Source organism: Triticum urartu, chromosome 6A (genome assembly GCF_056163025.1).
Source record: "Triticum urartu cultivar PI428250 chromosome 6A, HENAU_Tu73, whole genome shotgun sequence".
NCBI classification, from domain to species: Eukaryota; Viridiplantae; Streptophyta; class Magnoliopsida; order Poales; family Poaceae; genus Triticum; species Triticum urartu.
Window position 1 is genome coordinate 402321450 of NC_141878.1, and position 18865 is coordinate 402340314.

Genomic DNA, 18865 nt, shown 5'->3' on the forward strand with positions numbered 1-18865 from the left:
CCTGAGACGAGATACGCGTGGCTACTATTAGGGTGTCGGCACGTCGGGAGGTCTTGATGGACTTGTTTTACCATTGTCGAAATGTCTTGTGCACTGGGATTCCGAGTCTGATCGGAGGGTCCCACGATGGAGGATTGTCTCTGCGGATCATGAGCTTGTCATGGGCTAAGTTGGGACACCCTGAAGGGTTTAAATTTTTAGAGCCGTGCCCGCAGTTATGTGGCAGATGGGAGTTTTCAATATCCGGTTGTTGAGAACTTGACACCAGATTCGGATTGAAATACACCAACCGTGTGTGTAACCGTGATTGTCTCTTTTCAACGAAGTTCGGGAAGAGAACACAGTTGGGTAATGTTTGAATGTAAGTAGTTCAGGATCACTTCTTGATCATTACTAGTTGGTGACCGTTGCGTAGTTTCCCATCCTATTGTGCTTAGTCGCTTGCTGCAACCTCACCACTTATCCATTCCATACCCATTAAGCTTTGCTAGTCTTGATACCCATGGTAATGGGATTGCTGAGTCCTCGTGGCTCACAGATTACTACAACAACAGTTGCAGGTACAGGTAATGTGATGACCCGACGTGAGAGCGATGCTTGATTGCTTTTGGAGTTCTTCTTCGATCAAGGGAGAGGCTCCAGGTCGGGGAACCCGGGATTAGCAGGGTGGATGTCGTTCTTATTTTTCGTTTGATTTCATCCATAGACGGATCATGCTCTTCTATATGATGATTGTTATGTATTGATGAACTATTGTATTCGTTTGTCGCTTGTGGCGAGTGTAAGCCTTTATCTTGTACTCTCATCTATTCAGTACATGGTATGTTGTAATGATATCCACCTTGCTATGCGCTCAAAATGCAGTTGTGCCCCAATCATGAGTTCATCACGTGATTGGGATAGAATCACATCTTGGGCGATGCAGTTAGCACCCTGATGACCACCCGCGGTTGAAGCTTCCGGGTTATCCGGCGCCGCCTCTTCTGTTTTTTCGATCTGAAGGTGGTTGTTGTGGGAGGACTCAATCACCTGTGGGGCCATGAGCCCCTTTGTGGTTCGGCAAATGGGTAGATCACGTTGCACAAAGAGCAGAAGCCATGAGGCAGCGCGACGGGATGACACTGGTGATTTTTACCCAGGTTCAGGCCACTGTGAGGCATAAAACCCTACTCCTGCTTTGGTGGATTGAATGGAGGAACACAGGAGCACACATCGCTCAAACCCGGAAAGGTGGCCTCGGGAAGAGCAACTATGCGCATACACGTGTGCAAGGGTCTGAATCCTTCTCTAGGTTGCCTTGGACCTTCTTTTATAGGTAAGGGGTAACCACAGTGGAAAAATAGTCTTTATCCAGTGATTAGATATCTGACAATGCTATCATACCTAACTATGGCAGTTAGGACAAAGTGCATTAAATGCAATGCTAGGTGTCATGCTGAGGGTGAAGCCCGTCAATCCTACTGTGCTTAACCATCTTCTTCTTATTTGCTCGACACGCCTCTGGACGACTGTCAAATGGGTGTGATCTGTCCTCCAATGGGCCGCCACGTGCTTAGTGGAAGCCACTTAATCATCTGGAGGCTCCACACCATACTAATAAGTGATTTGCGTCACTTTGCGGTGGAGTGGTGGCGCCTTGCCGGGAGTTCCTGCCTTTGGCGGACCGGCAAGCCTACCGAGGCAATCTTCGACTTGTCCTTGGGGCCGGCCTCGACCCGGCCGGGCTCTCTTGCCCGACAAGGGATACCTTCCCAAGGTTGTTCTCCGCTATATAGTACGTTGACTTGGTCTTCTTGATCTGCTCCTTGACCTTATAAAGAGCAGATTCTCTGGCCTGGCCTTGCTTTGTGTGTTAAGGTAGTCATTCCTTCGTCAAGCTCTGGCTACTAGGGTGGAGGTTTTTTGTCGATGCAGAAGTCACGGGAAACACACACCCATGTTTGTGTACCCTGAACAGAAGCCACCGGACCTGAGCCATACGTGTCGCTGGGCACGTTGGGTTAGGCCCCAAACAGTGCACGGACACACGTCGAAGAAGTGCTGCACATGCAGCGGTTGTTATGACGACTAGTCAATCCAACGTCCGCTCCATGTTATTACTGCAGGTCATGGGGTTGTGGAACAGTAGCAGTTAATGGGTAATGCATCTGCAAAAACGGTAAGTTTCTAAGGAGAGATAGTGAAGAGCCAGCCCCCCACTCCTGTTCCCAAGAAAAAGGCAATGTGAAGGGGCGCTGCTCATTCGCATCTGTCTCTCCTCCCTTCATCTTCTTCCTCAAGCCAAGCAACTACTCCCATCACCAACACCCCCCTAAAGCTCTGCTAGATCCTTTGCTCATTCCGTGAGCCCAAGATATGGGACGAAAGACGGGAACCATGAAGGGGAAGCGGGCGACCACCGTGAAAAGAGGCCGCGTCGGAGGGGAGGAAGAAAAGGGTGGAGGAGCTGGACATGAAGTGATAGGAAGACGTGGTCTTCTTCCCGTCGAACTTGGATGGTAACACCTTGATCGTGAAGTATGCATATATGTGGGGAAGGGAAGTTCCGAAAGGGCATCGGGCGCCCATAGTATTGTCGGAGGGGGCTAAGGTAACATCGGATTCGTACCACTTCTTCTACGTGTAATCCCTGTGTGGCCTCACCTCCCCCTTTTCTGATTTCTTTGCTGCCATGATGACGGTGTATGGATTTCACCTTCTGGACTTAACGCCCAATGCAATGGCGTGTGTGGCAATCTTCGCCCATCTATAGAAGAACTTTGTTGGAGTCGCCCCCAACATGGACCTGTTCAGGCACTTCTTTGTCCCACGGGTTGAAGACAAATCTCACCGCTCGGGACAGATAAGCTGGATTCACCAGGGAAAGAAGGATGAATGGTATTATCTCCCCAGCCAGCAGCGCAACAGATGGGAGGAATGGAGGGCGGATTAGTGTTAGATTCAAGAGAAGGATGCTCTGGAGTTCTGCGCAGCGTAGACTAAATGCGTCATACACGGCAGCGACTGGAGTAAGTTGGGCCTCACTGATGACAGGCTCCGCCCTGCACTGAATAGGATTGCTCGCCTCAAAGCTGCTGGACTAATTGTTGAGCATGTGGGGTTTGACTTCCTCCGGCGCTGCATTGCACCACTTCAGAAGAGGGATAGATTTGCCTCGGAATATGGGAATTATGCCGACAGGATGCGCCTTTACCCATGCCCCGTCAACAACTTGTCGCTATATGGCCACGTCTGGCTATACGAACAACTTTTCGGCAGCCTGGGGCCATTCCATCTGCCAGCAAGGGTTCTCCCACTGCATCTCAACTCTGCTCGGGACCAGATTCTGAAATGGATGCCCGATTACAAAGCCTACGGAGTTGCGGCTGATTGGCAATTGCCTGGACTAGATGCAGAAATAGAGTGGGTCTCCGGCTTGGAAGAAAGGGGTTCCAGGGTGGAGAATGATCTTGTCAAGCGCACCTCCCCAGCAGAGGAAGCATTCATCACAAAGCGGATTTCAGAGGACGGAGCACTCAAGGCTGGGAGAGGAGGAGGATGCTGAAGGTGAAGGTTCTTCTGACGAAGGGAGTGAGGAACATTACATGAAGGAGGCTCCCGGGCTTGACCCTGCCAGGACGAGAATCCATCATGTCATAGTAGTAGAGGTCCAAGAGGAAGGCGGAGCTGAGGAGGCAAAGCAGCTCGAGGCGGAGGAGGAATGGCTCACGGTGGGACCTCAAGCCCTAGGGCCAGATCCAGATCAACGTCCTCGCAAGCGGGCCAGCCGGGGAACAGCGGCCCCTGCCTTCTTGACGGTCACAAAGAGGGTGAAGAAGACCACCTCTAGGTGTAACAAGCCAGAGGAGGAACGGGGCCAATCCACTCGCCTATCAGAGGCCAAGACTCCACCCGCCAAGCGACATGCTGTCATCGGGGTTGATCCTAGCCCCTAGTCCAACCCAGCTTCTTCACAAAGCTTGATCCCACCAGGGAACTCGGCCCCACTAACAAGCTCAAAGCTGCCAGGAAGCTCCGCTCCACCAACTCCGAAGAGGGGCAGGGCAACCCCACCACCTACAGCGTACCAGCTCAGCTCCATGGTCGTGGACCCAGAGTAAGGAGAACAACTGAGCTTCTTGTTGAGGCACTATTCACTTGATAGTTTTTGATTCAATCTTGTTTTGTTGACTTGGCAGAGACGAACAACCCCTCATCCAGTGGGCCAAATATACCAAGCACGCGGCAACGCTGGGGTCTTCGACGAGCACGGGTCTGGCGGGGGATAGGATGGGGGATCCCGTGCCCAGCCCCCGGCGCGAAGGCATGGGGCAGGTTTCGCCCACCCGGAGAGATGCGAAGGAACATGCTTCATCCCCCTCTGAGGGAGAAGAGGAGATCCAGCAGGGTGGGGTCCACCAGGACGGGCCCACACCAACCAAAGTCCAAGTAGGAGAATCACCGGCAAGGGCCTCCACCGAGGGGTCTGCTCGTGCCGAGGTCACATGCACCAAGGGGGTGGACATGGACCACATGCCGACAATTGATGTTGTCAGGGAGGGGGATGCTCCCCCACAACAAGCACCACCCGGTAATCCACCTGCCCTTGTCTCTTCTTACTTGAATTTCTTTGCTTCCTGGTCTTTGACTTAGCAATATCTGGTATCTTATTATGATCATCTATTGTTTTTGTTTGTAGCCCCAACAGCTAAAGAACCGGAGCTTTTGGAGGAGGTGGCCAGCATTCGAAAGATGCTGCTGAGGAGGCCGCCAGGATCGCTGCCACAGAAGGCCAGGAACAGACTATCGGGGGTATACAAGAATCCCCTGAAGAGACAGAGAAAATCCCCGGCAGCGCATCTGGCCCAGACGTAGTCATTGAGGAGAAATCCCTCTCCAATCAATGGGGCCCTTGCCTCCAAACTACCCTTTGGGCATAGCTCCACTTTCTTCCCCAGGCAAGTTGGCGCTAATCCTTGCTCAACCTGGGACCGCTGCTTCAAGCTCATCTGTATCAGCTGACACAGACTTTGATGAAGAAATCAAACACATACTTGTGCTGCTGTCTCAGAGAGTTGAAGAAACTGGTGACTCTGCTGATGGCGCCAAAGATTTGGCTTTCCTAGAATCCATGGTGGTAGGGCTCACAGATGAACAACATAGGTACAATCTCAAGGTGCATGCAGTCAAGGAGCAGCGTGATTGTGTTGATCTTATGGGCAAGAAGCTGGCGGATAAGGCCAATGAGCTGCATGAGTGGTATAAGAAGCAGTCCCACTCCATCATGCAACAAGAGGAGGTGCTGACCATGGGCAAATAAGATATCGCTGCCCAAGAGGTCTGCTTGGCAGAGCGCGAAGCGCTTCTAAACGCCAAGGAGAAGGACATCTCCACTTGGGAAGGAAACCTCGAGGCCACCCTCTGTGGCAATGATGAAGAACTGGAGGCCCTTGTTCAACAGCGCACCAAGGACTTGGAGGACAGCCACAAGGCCGCTCTCAGTGCCCTTACCCTTGAATCCTCAACCCAATTGAAGAATGTTACCGATGAGCTAGCTGCTGCATCTGCCACCAAGACTAATCTTGAACATCAAGTGAGAAAGTTGATGGAGGACCTTGCTAGGAGCAACAAGGAGATCGTGGCTCTCCAGGAAGAAGCACAAAAAGCAGAGACCATCCTAAAGGAGGAACAATCGCAGCTTTCCTCCAAGAGCCAGAACCTTGAAACCACCAACAGAGCCATCTCTGATATGAAGGCAAGACTTGGCTCCTTCGAGAAGGAAATTGAGTCTGCTGGTTGCCGTGAAAGGTTGCTAACGACAGATCTGACCAAGGCTAGGGCTCTCCAGAAGGACGCAAAAGAGAAGCTTGAAAACCAAATCCAGCAGCGTGACCTCTGGATCAAGAGCATGGTAGATATAGCTGAACACCTCACTGCCCAGATCTCGAAGATGAACATGAAGAGTTCGGCCTTCTCCGTTGGTAAGCACGAAGTCCCAAGTGTCAAGATTAGGCTTTTCTTTGAAGGCTTGATCAAAGGGCTGAATATGTACGAGGAAGACAGGGCCGCCTGCTTCGCCGATGAGTCCTGGAAGCTTGCTCGCGATGCTCTCTTCTTGGTTCTGAGCAACCTCGCCTTCTTCCACCCTGACCTCAATCTTGATGATGGTTTCAAGAAACTATTGTCAGGTGCCGACACTTCTTCCGCTGCGGCGAAGGCTCCCCCCCCCCTCGCCGACAAGGTTCTCCCAGTCCCAAGGGTTCCCGGAGGTCGTCGGGCCTAGCCTTGAGCCATTGTTCTTGCCGTGGTGCCCTGTAATAAGACACAACATGTATCATGTCTTTAGTCTCCGTACTGTTCTTGCTTTGGTGCTTGTCGAATTGATGTTTATTATGCTAATGCACGCCATCCCTCTTGTATTTACCCATTGATATTGGTATGGTTAGTTTACCTTGTGTATTTTGGTTGCCTACTAACAGCATACTGCCACGATTTCTTTGAGGAATGGGTCCTTAGCATTCAGCTGGCAAGGGTACACTGCCGGTGAGTTTTTCCTTAATAGTCCTTGACGCTGCCACCCTCTTTGTTGACCAGGCTCGAAACAAAGCGAGGGCACAGACAAATACAGTAAGGTTCCATCGTACGAGGGGCTTGCCATACGAAATCTTGGTTTTCCGAGGGATGTGCAAGTGCAAGTTTGGAGAAAAGTTAACAAGCATGCCAACTTAGCTTTTGTCTATGCTCCATCTTGTCGGGGTGTATATTTGACTACGCATAACATCTCCTCTTCCACCCGTGGTTGCCCTTCCTATACGTGCCTCTTGGGGAGACTTGTGCTCGCACGACCATTTTCATTCTACAAAGATAAAAAAATGGGAAGGAGCATGAGGGAGGGACTAGGCAGTCCATTAGTTACGCACCCAGCCCCGGCACAAGCTGGGGGAGTCAACGAAAACGTTTTCAACTAATGTCATATGGTGGGAAACGAAGAGAATCGGCCCCACCCCCTTTTCCTCTAATTCCAATGGTCTCACCGTGGCTAGCGTGAAGGGCACGTTAGCGCAGAAGGCCTTGTCGAGGTTCGCTCGTCGGGAGCGCCAACCAACGGATTCGCTCCAGCGCTCAACTCAGGATTTACCCTTGGCGGGATAAATGCAGAACCAAGCTCCATGCGGGCTCATCGACGCTGGCGGCCTCACCATCACGCGACCTGATCATTGGTGAGCGAGGAGGGAGGGGATGCCAATTTCGCACCGTTTTCTTGTCTTCTCGCCCAAGCGACACCTTTTGGGATCGCATATGCTTTGACAGAAGACCACGAGGAGGGCGATGCCGCCGCACATCTCGCTCCTTCTTCTGGCCATGGGGTAGCATGGTGGCCACGCTATCCACGCCACCCAAGGCAACCGTATCACCGCCGCCCCTCATCCCAGCCGTCGCCGCCGCAGCGGCGGGGATGAGCGATAGGGTTTGGGAGGGACGAGACTAGATAATAGCACTATTCCTTTTCTTTGAAGCCATGGACAAAGAGGATGAGGATGAAGATGATGATGGTGATGGACGCGCTGTTCACAACTTCGGGTTCACGCAAGCGACTCCCCCTACCTGGCGTGCCAAAGATACCGTGGGAGGACACGATCACCTATGGGGCCATGAGACCCTTTGTGGTTCGGCAAAGCGGGAGATCACATTGCACAAAGAGCGGAAGCCATGAGGCAGCATGACGATGATGACACTGGTGGGATTTACCTAGGTCCGGGCCACCGTGAGGCATAAAATCCTACTCCTGCTTTGGTTGATTGAATGGAGGAACACAGGAACACACAATGCTCAAACCTGGCAAGGTGGCCTCGGGGAGAACAGCTACACGCGTACAAGTGTGCAAGGGTCCGAATCCTTCTCTAGGTTGCCTTGGACCTCATTTTAAAGCTAAGGGATAACCACAATGGCAACAAAGTCTTTATCCAGTGATTAGATAGCTAACAATGCTATCACACCTAACTATGGCAGTTAGGACAAAGTGCATTGAATGCACTACTAGGTGTTGTGCTGAGGGTGAAGCCCGGGAAGCCTGCCGTGCCGCTTAGCCATCTTCTGTTTATTTTCTCGACATGCCTCTTGATGAGTGTCAAATGGGTGTGATTTGTCCTCCGACGGGCCGCCACGTGCTTAGTGGAAGCCACTTAATCATCTGGAGGCTCGACACCGCACTGATAAGTGATTTGCGTCGTTGTGTGGTGGAGCGGTAGAGTGGTGGTGCCTTGGCGGGAGTTCCTACCTTTGGCGGACTCGGCAAGCCTTCCGGGGCAATCTTGGACTTGTCCTAGGGGGCGGCCTCGACCTGGCCGGGATCTCCTGCCCAGCAAGGGATTCCTTCCCAAGGTGGTTCTCTGTTGTATAGTACGTTGACTTGGTCTTCTTGATCCGCTCCTTGACCTTACAAAGAGCGGCTTCTCTGGCCTGGCCATGCTTTGTGTGTTGAGGTAGCTATTACTTTATCAAGATCTGGCTGCCAGGGTGGAGGTTTTTCGTTCTTGCACAAGTCAGGGGAAACACACACCCCTGTTTGTGTACCCCAATAGTGGTCCAGGTTCCAATTGATATCTGTTAAATCCTAGAAGACAGCTTTCTCGTTCAAGATTGGAGACGGGTCAACATCAGGGGCAAAGAGATGCTTACACCGTTTTGGAGTTAAGTCACAATAAATCAGTGTTGGCGGCAGGATACACATGTTATTGTTTTCATAAGCCATTTGTACTTCTTCAGTTCCATGCCGGCAACAAGCTGACTCGCTAGTACTCACAACTGCTTCACACAATGCTCAAAATCAGCTTGAGAAAAAGGAGTACCATCATCCTTATATTTAGGGAACCCGCTAGCCATCTCTGATAGCCCTAGTTTTGGAAATAAGCCTTTGCCCGACATAGGGCAGTTGTTGCTCCAGAACGGCCGACTGATCTCTTTAGTTCCTCTACCTGCTTGGGAATAGTGGGCAACTTCTTTAAAGCATCTTTTATAAATTTGGGCAAGTCCTTTTTGCCCATTATGGCCTTTAAAGTTTGCATGCTTCCAGTATACAATAGCTCTATAAGTGAGTATACTGCTTTCAACTTCATGATGTTGTCTGGAAAGTTGTGCGTTCTATCACCTGCATCGAAAGTTGAAACGTATGAGTCGCCAGAAGAGTTATTACTTATGCATATGGCACTAGGCGAGTTAGTGTTCTCTTTCAAAGGTTGATGGATGGCTTACCAAATATGTCCTGTGCCATTTGGGTTATATATTGCTTCAACCCGGCCAGTTCTTTCGCGACTGGAGCCAATTGCTTCAAGGCAGCTTCGGCTCATTGGATGAAGGCGTTTTTCTCTGTCTCAAAAGACTCTTTTTCCGTCTCAAAGTCCGCCTTGATTTTTTCCAGCTCTTTCAAGGAGGATTGCAGGCTTGATTCTGCTTTGGTCTGCTGGGCTTGTTTAGTTTCCACATCCTTTTTTAAGACGGTCAAGTTTGATTCGGCGATGCTTAAAGCCTCCTGCATAATGAAGAGATAATGCAATTCATACATATTAATGTAAGCCGACAGTAGTATTAATTTTGTTGCATGGGGGCTTTATCAGATCAAGATAAATGGAGAAGTCCCAAGCAGATTGCAAGCAATATAATTTGCGCTTGGGGGCTAATGCATGCCATTTTTCTATCGTAAACAATATAAGAAGACCCAGTTCATCTCAGAATTTTGAGCCGGCCCTTGGGGGCTGCATGGCATTTTCTTTTATTAAGGAGTTTTCTAAAGAACCGGCTTATCATTTGCGTGATAACCCGGCCCTTAGGGGGCTACATGACAATATTATCTGATTTTAATGAAAGTATTATACATACTCAAAGTCTTCCTATGTTCAAGACTTGGGGGCTACGTGGGCATATATGTATAAAGCTGAAAGGGGTCATGTTTATCCATACCTCGTATTTCTGTTTCATCATGCTCACTAAGTCGGCTTCCATTTCACAACTTGTTGAAAGGCGGCTTAGGTAGCCCACATGCAGCTCTTCTGCGCTGAACTCTTCATAATTAGGAAGTTCAAGTTTTGCCTTACCCTTTTCCAGCAAGGGTGTCTCATCCTTGGGTGTGTGCTTAGTGAGAATGTTGTAAAGTTCTGGTGTTTTATGACTCGCCCCAATAATATCAATGTCTTCATCATTTTTCTCATGAGGGGGAGTTGCTTCAGTCGCCTTGATAGGGCTTGAGGCAAGAATAGGACTCAACGGGTTAAGATTGTCCGCTGGGTTAGCATCAACATTTATGGCCTCAGAGGCCGTGGCTTCAGTCTGCGGGGCGGGTCACCCTGATCGTTGCAATGATCTTCAGGGTTCTCAATGTTGGCTTCAGGGGTCACCAATACCTGGTCCTCTGACTCAGGGATATCTGGGTTTGTTGGAGACTCACCCATTTTCCTCTTATTACTCTTGGCCTTGGTCCTGTGATCAAGTTGATATATTCAAAGATGCATAATAATAAATTAAGCCATCAAATAGTAATTACAGTTACTTACCCAGGGTTTATAACCAAGGATGACAGCTGTGTAGAAGATGAGTCTCCTGAAGATGGGGGTGACTCCTGATAATTGGGATCAGACGGGTTAAGTGGTTTCCTGATAAGGCCGGCTTTAGGCAAAGAGGGAGTTAGGTTGTGTGGCCCCTCGTTACGTCGTTTGCGAGTGGAGGATTCATGAGTTAACCCGACCACCAGATCTCCAGAGCCACCACTCTGAGTTTGGCGCCTTGAGTCATGCTGCATTTTCTTCAAAATAAAGTACGGGTCTAAATGAGCATCTGGATGAGAAAAGCATACTTTCTGGACGACCTGCCTTATATTCTTTGGAGGCAAGGAGTCTGAGCCGGAAGAGATAGACATTACCTCAGCATCATCCACCCGGCTTGTTTCCACCTCATCCCGAGAACAAGAGGCATCATCTAGTTCCATAAAGAAGCGGCCAAGGGAATCGAGTTCTACCTCTGATTGGCCATCAACTTCTGCTGACTCGCCCACGACAGCCGGCTCGGATGAAAATGGAGTGGAAACTTTCCGTTTTTCCGGAGGAAAAATGGAAATGGAGAGGAAATATGAAAACGGAAATGGAAATTTGCAAAATGGAAGTGGAAATGGAATTTTTTATGCGGAAACGGAAACAAAAACGGAGTAGTGTTTTCCGGTGGAACTTGCATGGAAACGGAACTTTCCGTTTCCGTGAATATGGAATTTCTGTTATTACAATAGACCTATAGCTACTTTGTAGCCCGACCACTAAAGAGAACACAATGACACAATTAGTAGAATGGATCTAAGGCCCAACTGCTACTACAACACATGTACTCAGCTTGACCATATACGCAATTGTCTGGTACTACTACAATACTTTGCTAAGTTGCTCTTATTTTGTAGTGGTGTGAACAACTCATTAAATTTGTTTGTTTTGTGTGTATTTCTCTATGATTCAAGGGGTTTTTGAAGTTCCGATCGATGCCTATTTTTGTTTCCGTGTCTGCTTTGTATTCGCCCCGTGTCCGTTTCCGGTAGTATCTGTTTCCGTATTCATTTCCGGGGTTTCTGTATTCGTTTCCGCTTCTGCAAAAAATGTGAAAACAAATATGATAGCACTCAGTTTCGTCCATTTCTGCTCTGTTTTCATCCCTAAGTAACAGTAGTGGTTTTGTTCTTCTTCTAAGCCAACATAGTCTTATTCTTGACTGCCTGAGTTTTTTTTCTATTCCAGAAGACAGTCGGGATGCATAATTAAAAAAGGGTTCGAAAACTAAGTACAAAGATAAGGATTTGTAAGCCGGACATAAAGGAATGCTTACATATGGGTCCGGGTTAAGCTTGAAAGACGGTAACAACCCTATCTTATTGCAGCTCTCTTGAGGCTCTCCGAGCAGACTTTTTACAGTTTTATTGATTTCCTCAGTGGTAAAATTATCAGAGTTGTATCGCCGAGGGTCATTTGACTCACCTGAGTATTCACACATTAAGCTGGGTCGGCGGCTTAGAGGGAGAATCCTCCATGCAACCCAATACCGGGTTAGATCAACCCCTGTTAAACCATTGTCTATTAAAGCCCTGAGCTTTGGATAGATTGGGGTGGCTTCAGCATGCACTTCTAAAATAATGTTACTTGGCAGATCCAAGTCCATGGGAAGGTGGTCCTCTCTATAACCCGGCAAGGGATTCTCATTAGCTGGGGCGGTGTTCTTGCAATAAAACAAAGTCTTGATCCATCCCTTAGGATGACTTGGTAAGGTAACTGCAGGAAAGCCGCCGTCTCGTCGTCTCTGGATTGAAATTCCGCCGTGTTCTAATATCGTACCATCTACACTCTCAGTTTGGTGGTCCATATAGAAAAATTCCATAAAGAGAGCAACAATGGGTTCTATTTCTAGATATGCTTTGCATAGGATTTGAAAGTGGCAGATATTGGATATGGAGTTTGGATCCAAGTCTTGAGGATGAAGATTGAAATAGTTCAAGAAATCCCAAAAGAATTTTGACCCAGGCGGAGTAAAGTCTCTAAGGATATGATGAGTAAAAACCACAACTTCTCCTTTGTCGGGTCAAGGAACATCGTCCCCTTGACCGGCTTGCCGGACAATTTCTTCTTGAGGCGCTAGAAGACCTTGATCTTGATAATCTTTAAGGACGAGCTCAGATACTTGGGAAGGTACCCAACTGCAAATAGTGGATTTTGACATATTAAGTCGCCTAAAGACAACGGAAAGCTGCAGAAATATAACTAGCGAGTTACTCAAGAAATAATGACTCGTCGCTACAGTGATAGGAACAAAATAGTATAATAGATAAGTAGCCTTAAACGGTGAACCAACTCTTGCTTAGCAATAGAGGTAGTTTCTAAATGCCTAGGGAGTTATGATATGAGGGTAAGCCGCTCAACACACAAAGGCAAGCTAACTAAAGTTGAGGATTGCTAGAGTTTTCTGCTAAGTGTGGCATAAACAGGTGTCAACTAAATTGTTACAATTTTGGATCTACGGGCAGTTTGAAAAAAGAAAATAATTGCTAAACCTAATGGTAGTGGTCGGGCTACTGATGAACTGTTCGTGCATTCTAGATAAAGCATAGTTTATTCAGACGCAAGACTGATGTTAAATCTATTGCTGCAATGTTTACCTAGCTGCGACAACAGAAGGTGGAGGGGTGCTGCTGAGCTACGACAAAGATGGGGCGACACTGTGTTCCCGAATGAGGCAGCTGGTGAAGGTCGGCAGGCGCGGCGGAGCTCGGGTCGCAGAAGGCTTCGAGAGGAAGAATAAGAAGCGGAGGAGACAAGGTAAAAATAGAAAAGAGGACCCCCCCCCCGTTCCTATTAGGCCAACTGCACTGCGCGACCCCAAACGGACGTCCGTTTTGTCCGGTTTTTGTCCCTTTGGGTAGGGATTTGGGGTCGTGTCCGGGCCTGTCCTGGGATGTGGTGGCCGTGCGCCCAGCACGCGGCCACATCCTTTTGCCCCATCCTGTCCGTCAGGGCCAAAAAATGCCCAAATTTGCATCAAAACTAGTTTCGAACCCAAATATTTGTCTGAAAATTAAAATTGTTTTACAACCCAATTGAAATTGTCTTTAATAAAATAGTTTTACAACCAAATCGAAATTGTCTTGACTGAATATAAAATGGACAAATACAATGGGTTGCCAATGTGATCCCACATGTGCTCAACCAAGTCATTTTGAAGATTCACATGAGTGTGCCAATCACGCATCTCACGGTGGAATTGGGCAAACTATTCAAATGTGGTCGGGTCTTGGTGCAAGGGCTCAATATTTTCACCTTGATAATCAAACCTTGGTCGAACATACTCTCATCACGCTCGTCCTCGACGATCATGTTGTGCATGATCACACAACCAGTCATCACCTCCCAAAGCTTCCTTTCATCCCATGACAGTGCAGGGTTTTGAACGATACCCCACCGGGATTGAAGCACACCAAAAGCACGTTCCACATCCATTCTAACACTCTCTTGCATTTGGGCAAATATCTTTCTCTTCTCACCTTGGGGTTTCGAGATTGTCTTCACAAAAGTTGACCACTGAGGATATATACCATCTGCTAGATAGTATCCCTTGTTGTAATGGTGGCCGTTGATCTCAAAGTTGACAGGTGGGGAGTGGCCTTCTGCAAGCCTCGTGAAGACTGGAGAACGCTGCAGCACGTTGGTATCATTGTGAGAACCTGCCATGCCGAAGAAAGAATGACATATCCAAAGATCTTGTGATGCCACCGCTTCTAATATGACAGTGCACCCGTTAACATGCCCCTTGTACTGGCCCTGCCAAGCAAATGGACAGTTCTTCCACTCCCAGTGCATACAATCTATGCTGCCAAGCATACCTGGAAAGCCTCTAGCTGCGTTGGTCGCCAACAATCTCTCTGTATCAGCGGCAGTTGGCTGCCTCAAGTACTCTGCGCCAAAACCTCGATCACAGCCTGGCAAAACTTGTACATTGACATGAGACATGTTGTCTCACTCATACGCACATACTCATCCACCAGATCGCCTGGAATTCCATATGCAAGCATGCGAATGGCCGCGGTGCATTTCTGGTAGGAGGAGAATCCAAGCTTGCCAAGGGCATCCGTCTTGCACTCGAAGTATGGGTCATGAGCAACCACTCCCTCTCGAATACGATTGAACACATGCCTTTCCATACGAAAACGGCAACGAAATTTATCCGGCTTGAAGAGCGGGGTGTTGGCAAAGTAATCGGCATAGAGCAGGGCATGGCCTCTCTCCCTGTTGCGGTTCAGGTTGGGAGCACGGCCAGGGACTGACCCCCTGTACCGAGGAAGCTGCCGTTGAATATGGTCGTGAACGACCAGTGCAGCCACCACAAGATCGTCATCATCTGACGACGAATCATCCGATGAACAAAGGACGTGATGGAAGAAAAAAGTCGTCTCCACTGTCCCACCTTTGTTGGCAAAAGGTCGAACACCTTGTGGTCGTGGTGGCGAAGAGGCCGCGATGATCACCTCGATGCAGCAGGGGTGGTTGCCGGCCGGTTACTGGCCGCTCTGGAGCTCTCGTCGGAATCTGCCTCGGCCGCCGTGGTACGTCGCTGGCAGTCGTGCCCCCTCTGCCACCGGCAAGGACGGCGATGTCCAAACCTCCTTCGATCGACGACCAAAACTACGGCGGAAGCACGGGCGTGGTGGCGGCCATGTCGAGACGTGGTTTGGTATGGACGGCGGGGGGGCTGCGCGGTGAGGAGGCGGCCGGACAATAGCGATGGCGCCAGCGGCAGGGCGGGGCGGGGAGAGAGAGGGTGAAATATTGGGAACGGAGGGACTGCTAGTGTCCCCGACAGGCGGGCCACGGGGGGGGGGGGGGGACAAGGGCGTGCGTTGAGGCCGTCCGCACGCGTCCGTTTCACCCCAAACCGAGCGCAAGTTTGGGCCGGGGATGGGTCGAAAGCGGACGGAATCCGGACATTTGTCCGTTTGAGGCCGTGCGCTGGGCCGTCTTGTTTGTCCCTTTTACCCCAAACGGACGGGGGCGGATAGGATAGGGTCGCGCAGTGGAGTTGGCCTTAATAAGGGAAGGTAACAGTAAAAGGCGGGTGCGAACATCAATGAGGCGCGGTAACTTTGCAAACAAAAGGGCACCTCGGCTTTTGGGATAAGTGGATATGCACAATGAGGGAGTGTTGGATAAGGGGGTGTTCGGATAGCCGGACTCCTGGACTATGAAGATACAAGATTGAAGACTCCGTCTCGTGTCCGGAAGGGACTTTCCTTCGCGTGGAAGGCAAGCTTGGCGATACGGATATGTGGATCTCCTACCATTGTAACCGAATTTGTGTAACCCTAACCCTCTCCGGTGTCTATATAAACCGGAGGGTTTTAGTCCGTAGGACAACATAAACAACAACAATCATACCATAGGCTAGCTTCTAGGGTTTAGCCTCTCCGATCTCGTGGTAGATCTACTCTTGTACTACCCATATCATCAATATTAATCAAGCAGGACGTAGGGTTTTACCTCCATCGAGAGGGCCCGAACCTGGGTAAAACTTCGTGTCCCTTGCCTCCTGTTACCATCCGGCCTAGACGCACAGTTCGGGACCCCCTACCCGAGATCCGCCAGTTTTGACACCGACTTTGGTGCTTTCATTGAGAGTTCCTCTGTGTCGTCGCCATCAGGAAGGATGCCTCGCCCCGTCTTTAAAGACGGCACCGTTGCTAAGGGAGCTTTGGCTGTCGGCCAAACCCTCCGGCTAGGTGGTTTTCTTATGACCGCCTGTTCGGCTTCTGCGCCGACGATGACCTATCGAGCCATCGAAAACAATATTCATGTCAGCTCGGAACTCGCCGAGCAATTAGATCCAATGGAGCTCTCCTCCACAAACGAGCTCTTGGATCGCATCGCCGCCTTGGGAGTCGCTACAGATTAAGACCAGATTGGGCCCAAGCCCGATCTGAGAGAGATTAACTCTCCTCAAGTCACCCATCACGTTGCCGTGGTAGAGGGACAGTGCGGCGACCCCTCATCTATCTTAAGGACTAGCTACGTTCGGATTCTCGATCCCTCCAAGCCGGATACCCGCGGAGGGAAGGATATCACTCAAGACCTGAACTTAGAGTCAGGGGACGTACTGGATTCATTGGACAACATCCAGGAATCGAAATTCTCGAGTTCAGAAATTCCTCGGCCTCTGAGCCTCAGATGGGGTGAGGCTTCGGATTTAATTCCACCAACCCACCCGAACATTAGTGATCTATCCCAAATTAGGCAAGGCCCGAAGAAACAGTACATCATTATTGGGTCAGATTCCTCCTGGTTATGAACAGGATAAAGGACTGCCGCAAGGAAGACGCGATTTCATTCTTCTACAATAATTGCACGAACAAGGGAATCCTCAACGCCATAAGTCGCCGTGATATTACACGCTTCGCTGACTTAGCATCCATAGTACGAAAGTACTGTGCGATGGAAAGCGCCTGGAAAACCGAAATAAATTTTTGGGACAATCCGGCCCTGAATGCAAACCCAGTCCGAAATAAAAGGGTGCATCATCGCCAGACACCCGGGTCAAACACCAAAAAGCAAAAACCCTCTACAGGGCATGGAACCGTATTGGAAGGATGGCTTAATGGACCCTGTAAAATTCACAGTACAGAGGACGCCACACCAACTCACAGCCTTAGAGCATGTTGGATACTCCGGCAGGTGGCCAAAATTGGCGAAGATCTCCTAATTCCGGTGGCCATAGAAAGCCACCCCAGAGACACCAATATGGTATTAACAGTCTTCGAGACTTTCGCATCAAATAACATGCGAAAAAGGACACTCCGCAGCCTTGCCGAAATCTACCAAGTGGCAACAATAAACCCATGGAGTGACACGGCTATTACCTTTAACGCCAGTGATGAACCTAAATTGTGAACAACCCGAGTACCAGCTGCATTGGTCCTCAGTCCAATAGTGGACGGCTTTTGTCTTACCAAGGTACTCATGGACGGCGGCAGCGGATTGAACCTCATTTACGAGGAAACCCTTCAAAAAATGGAAATAGACTGGAACCGCATTGAGCGAAGCAGCACAACCTTTAGAGGAATAATCCCTAGTCGGGAAGCGCGCTGTACAGGAAAAATCACACTAGATGTGGTGTTCGGCACGCCGGATAATTACAGGTCCGAAGAGGTCACGTTCCATGTGGCTCCGTTCAGCAGCGGTTATCACGCTTTGCTAGGGCGGGAAGCGTTTACAATCTTCCAAGCAATACCCCATTACGGGTACATGAAGCTAAAGATGCCCGGGCCCAACGGGGTCATCACTCTCGCTAGTGATCCGGACATAGCACTCCGCGCCGAAAACAAGACAGCCGCATTGGCCCTTGAGGCACTATCGGAAGCCCTAGCGGCTGAGGAACTGACTGCGCTACGCTCCATGGTGAATAGAGACGACGTGGTACTCGACAAAAGATCCAAGTCCACCTCCTTTAAACCGGCAGACGAAATAGTCAAATTCCAGGTCCATCCAACGGACCCCAATAAAACAGCTTCCATCGGGGCACATTTAACCCCTGATGTAGATGCCGCACTGTGAGACTTCCTGCGAGAGAACTGGGACATTTTCGCCTGGCACCCTTCAAACATGCCAGGAATCCCACGCAGGCTGGCCGAGCACAGCTTAAATATCCTAAAAGAATTCAAACCTGTCAGGCAAGCTCTTCGGCGTTTTTCCGAACCTAAGAGATAGGCCATGGGAGAGGAGCTAGCAAAGCTATTGGAGGCCAGATTCATCAGAGGTATAAAACATCTGGACTGGCTAGCAAACCTGGTGATGGTACCAAACAAGGACAAATCCTTGCGCCTGTGCGTCGATTTTAAAGACCTTAACAAGGCTTGCCTAAAGGATCCCTTCCCCCTCCCCAGCATCGATCAAATTATCGATGCTACCGCAGGACACGACTCGTTGTGTTTCCTCGACAATATTCCGGCTACCATCAAATCAAGATGGCAGAATCAGACCAAGCCGCAACGGCATTTATCACACCATACGGCCCATTCTGCTTCCACATAATGCCCTTCCACTACAAGAAATATGTCAACTTGTGACCACCACTATTGGTCACTGAATGGTCACAAATTTCCATTTGTGACCTTTTTGTGACCAAAAACATAAGGTCAAAAGCTGGCCGTCATAAACTGACTATAGCGACCTTTCTTCTGGAATGGTCGCAAACGTTTATGACCAAAAAAAAGGTCGTAGATTTAATGACCAACTGTTTTGGTCACTAGCAATCCAACCACACCATGTCAGATCCACCGTGGCAAGCTGACGTGGCAGACTTACGAACAAATGAAAAGGTCGTA

At 49.5% G+C, this 18865-nt stretch overlaps 2 pseudogenes; both read right to left on the reverse strand.

The window, feature by feature from the left end:
• Nucleotides 1-9322: 9322 nt before the first annotated feature.
• On the reverse strand, nt 9323-10424 carry LOC147965404 (uncharacterized; annotated as a pseudogene).
• Nucleotides 10425-12635: 2211 nt separating this feature from the next.
• Nucleotides 12636-14695, reverse strand: LOC147965405 (uncharacterized; annotated as a pseudogene).
• Between the last annotated feature and the right edge of the window lie 4170 nt (nt 14696-18865).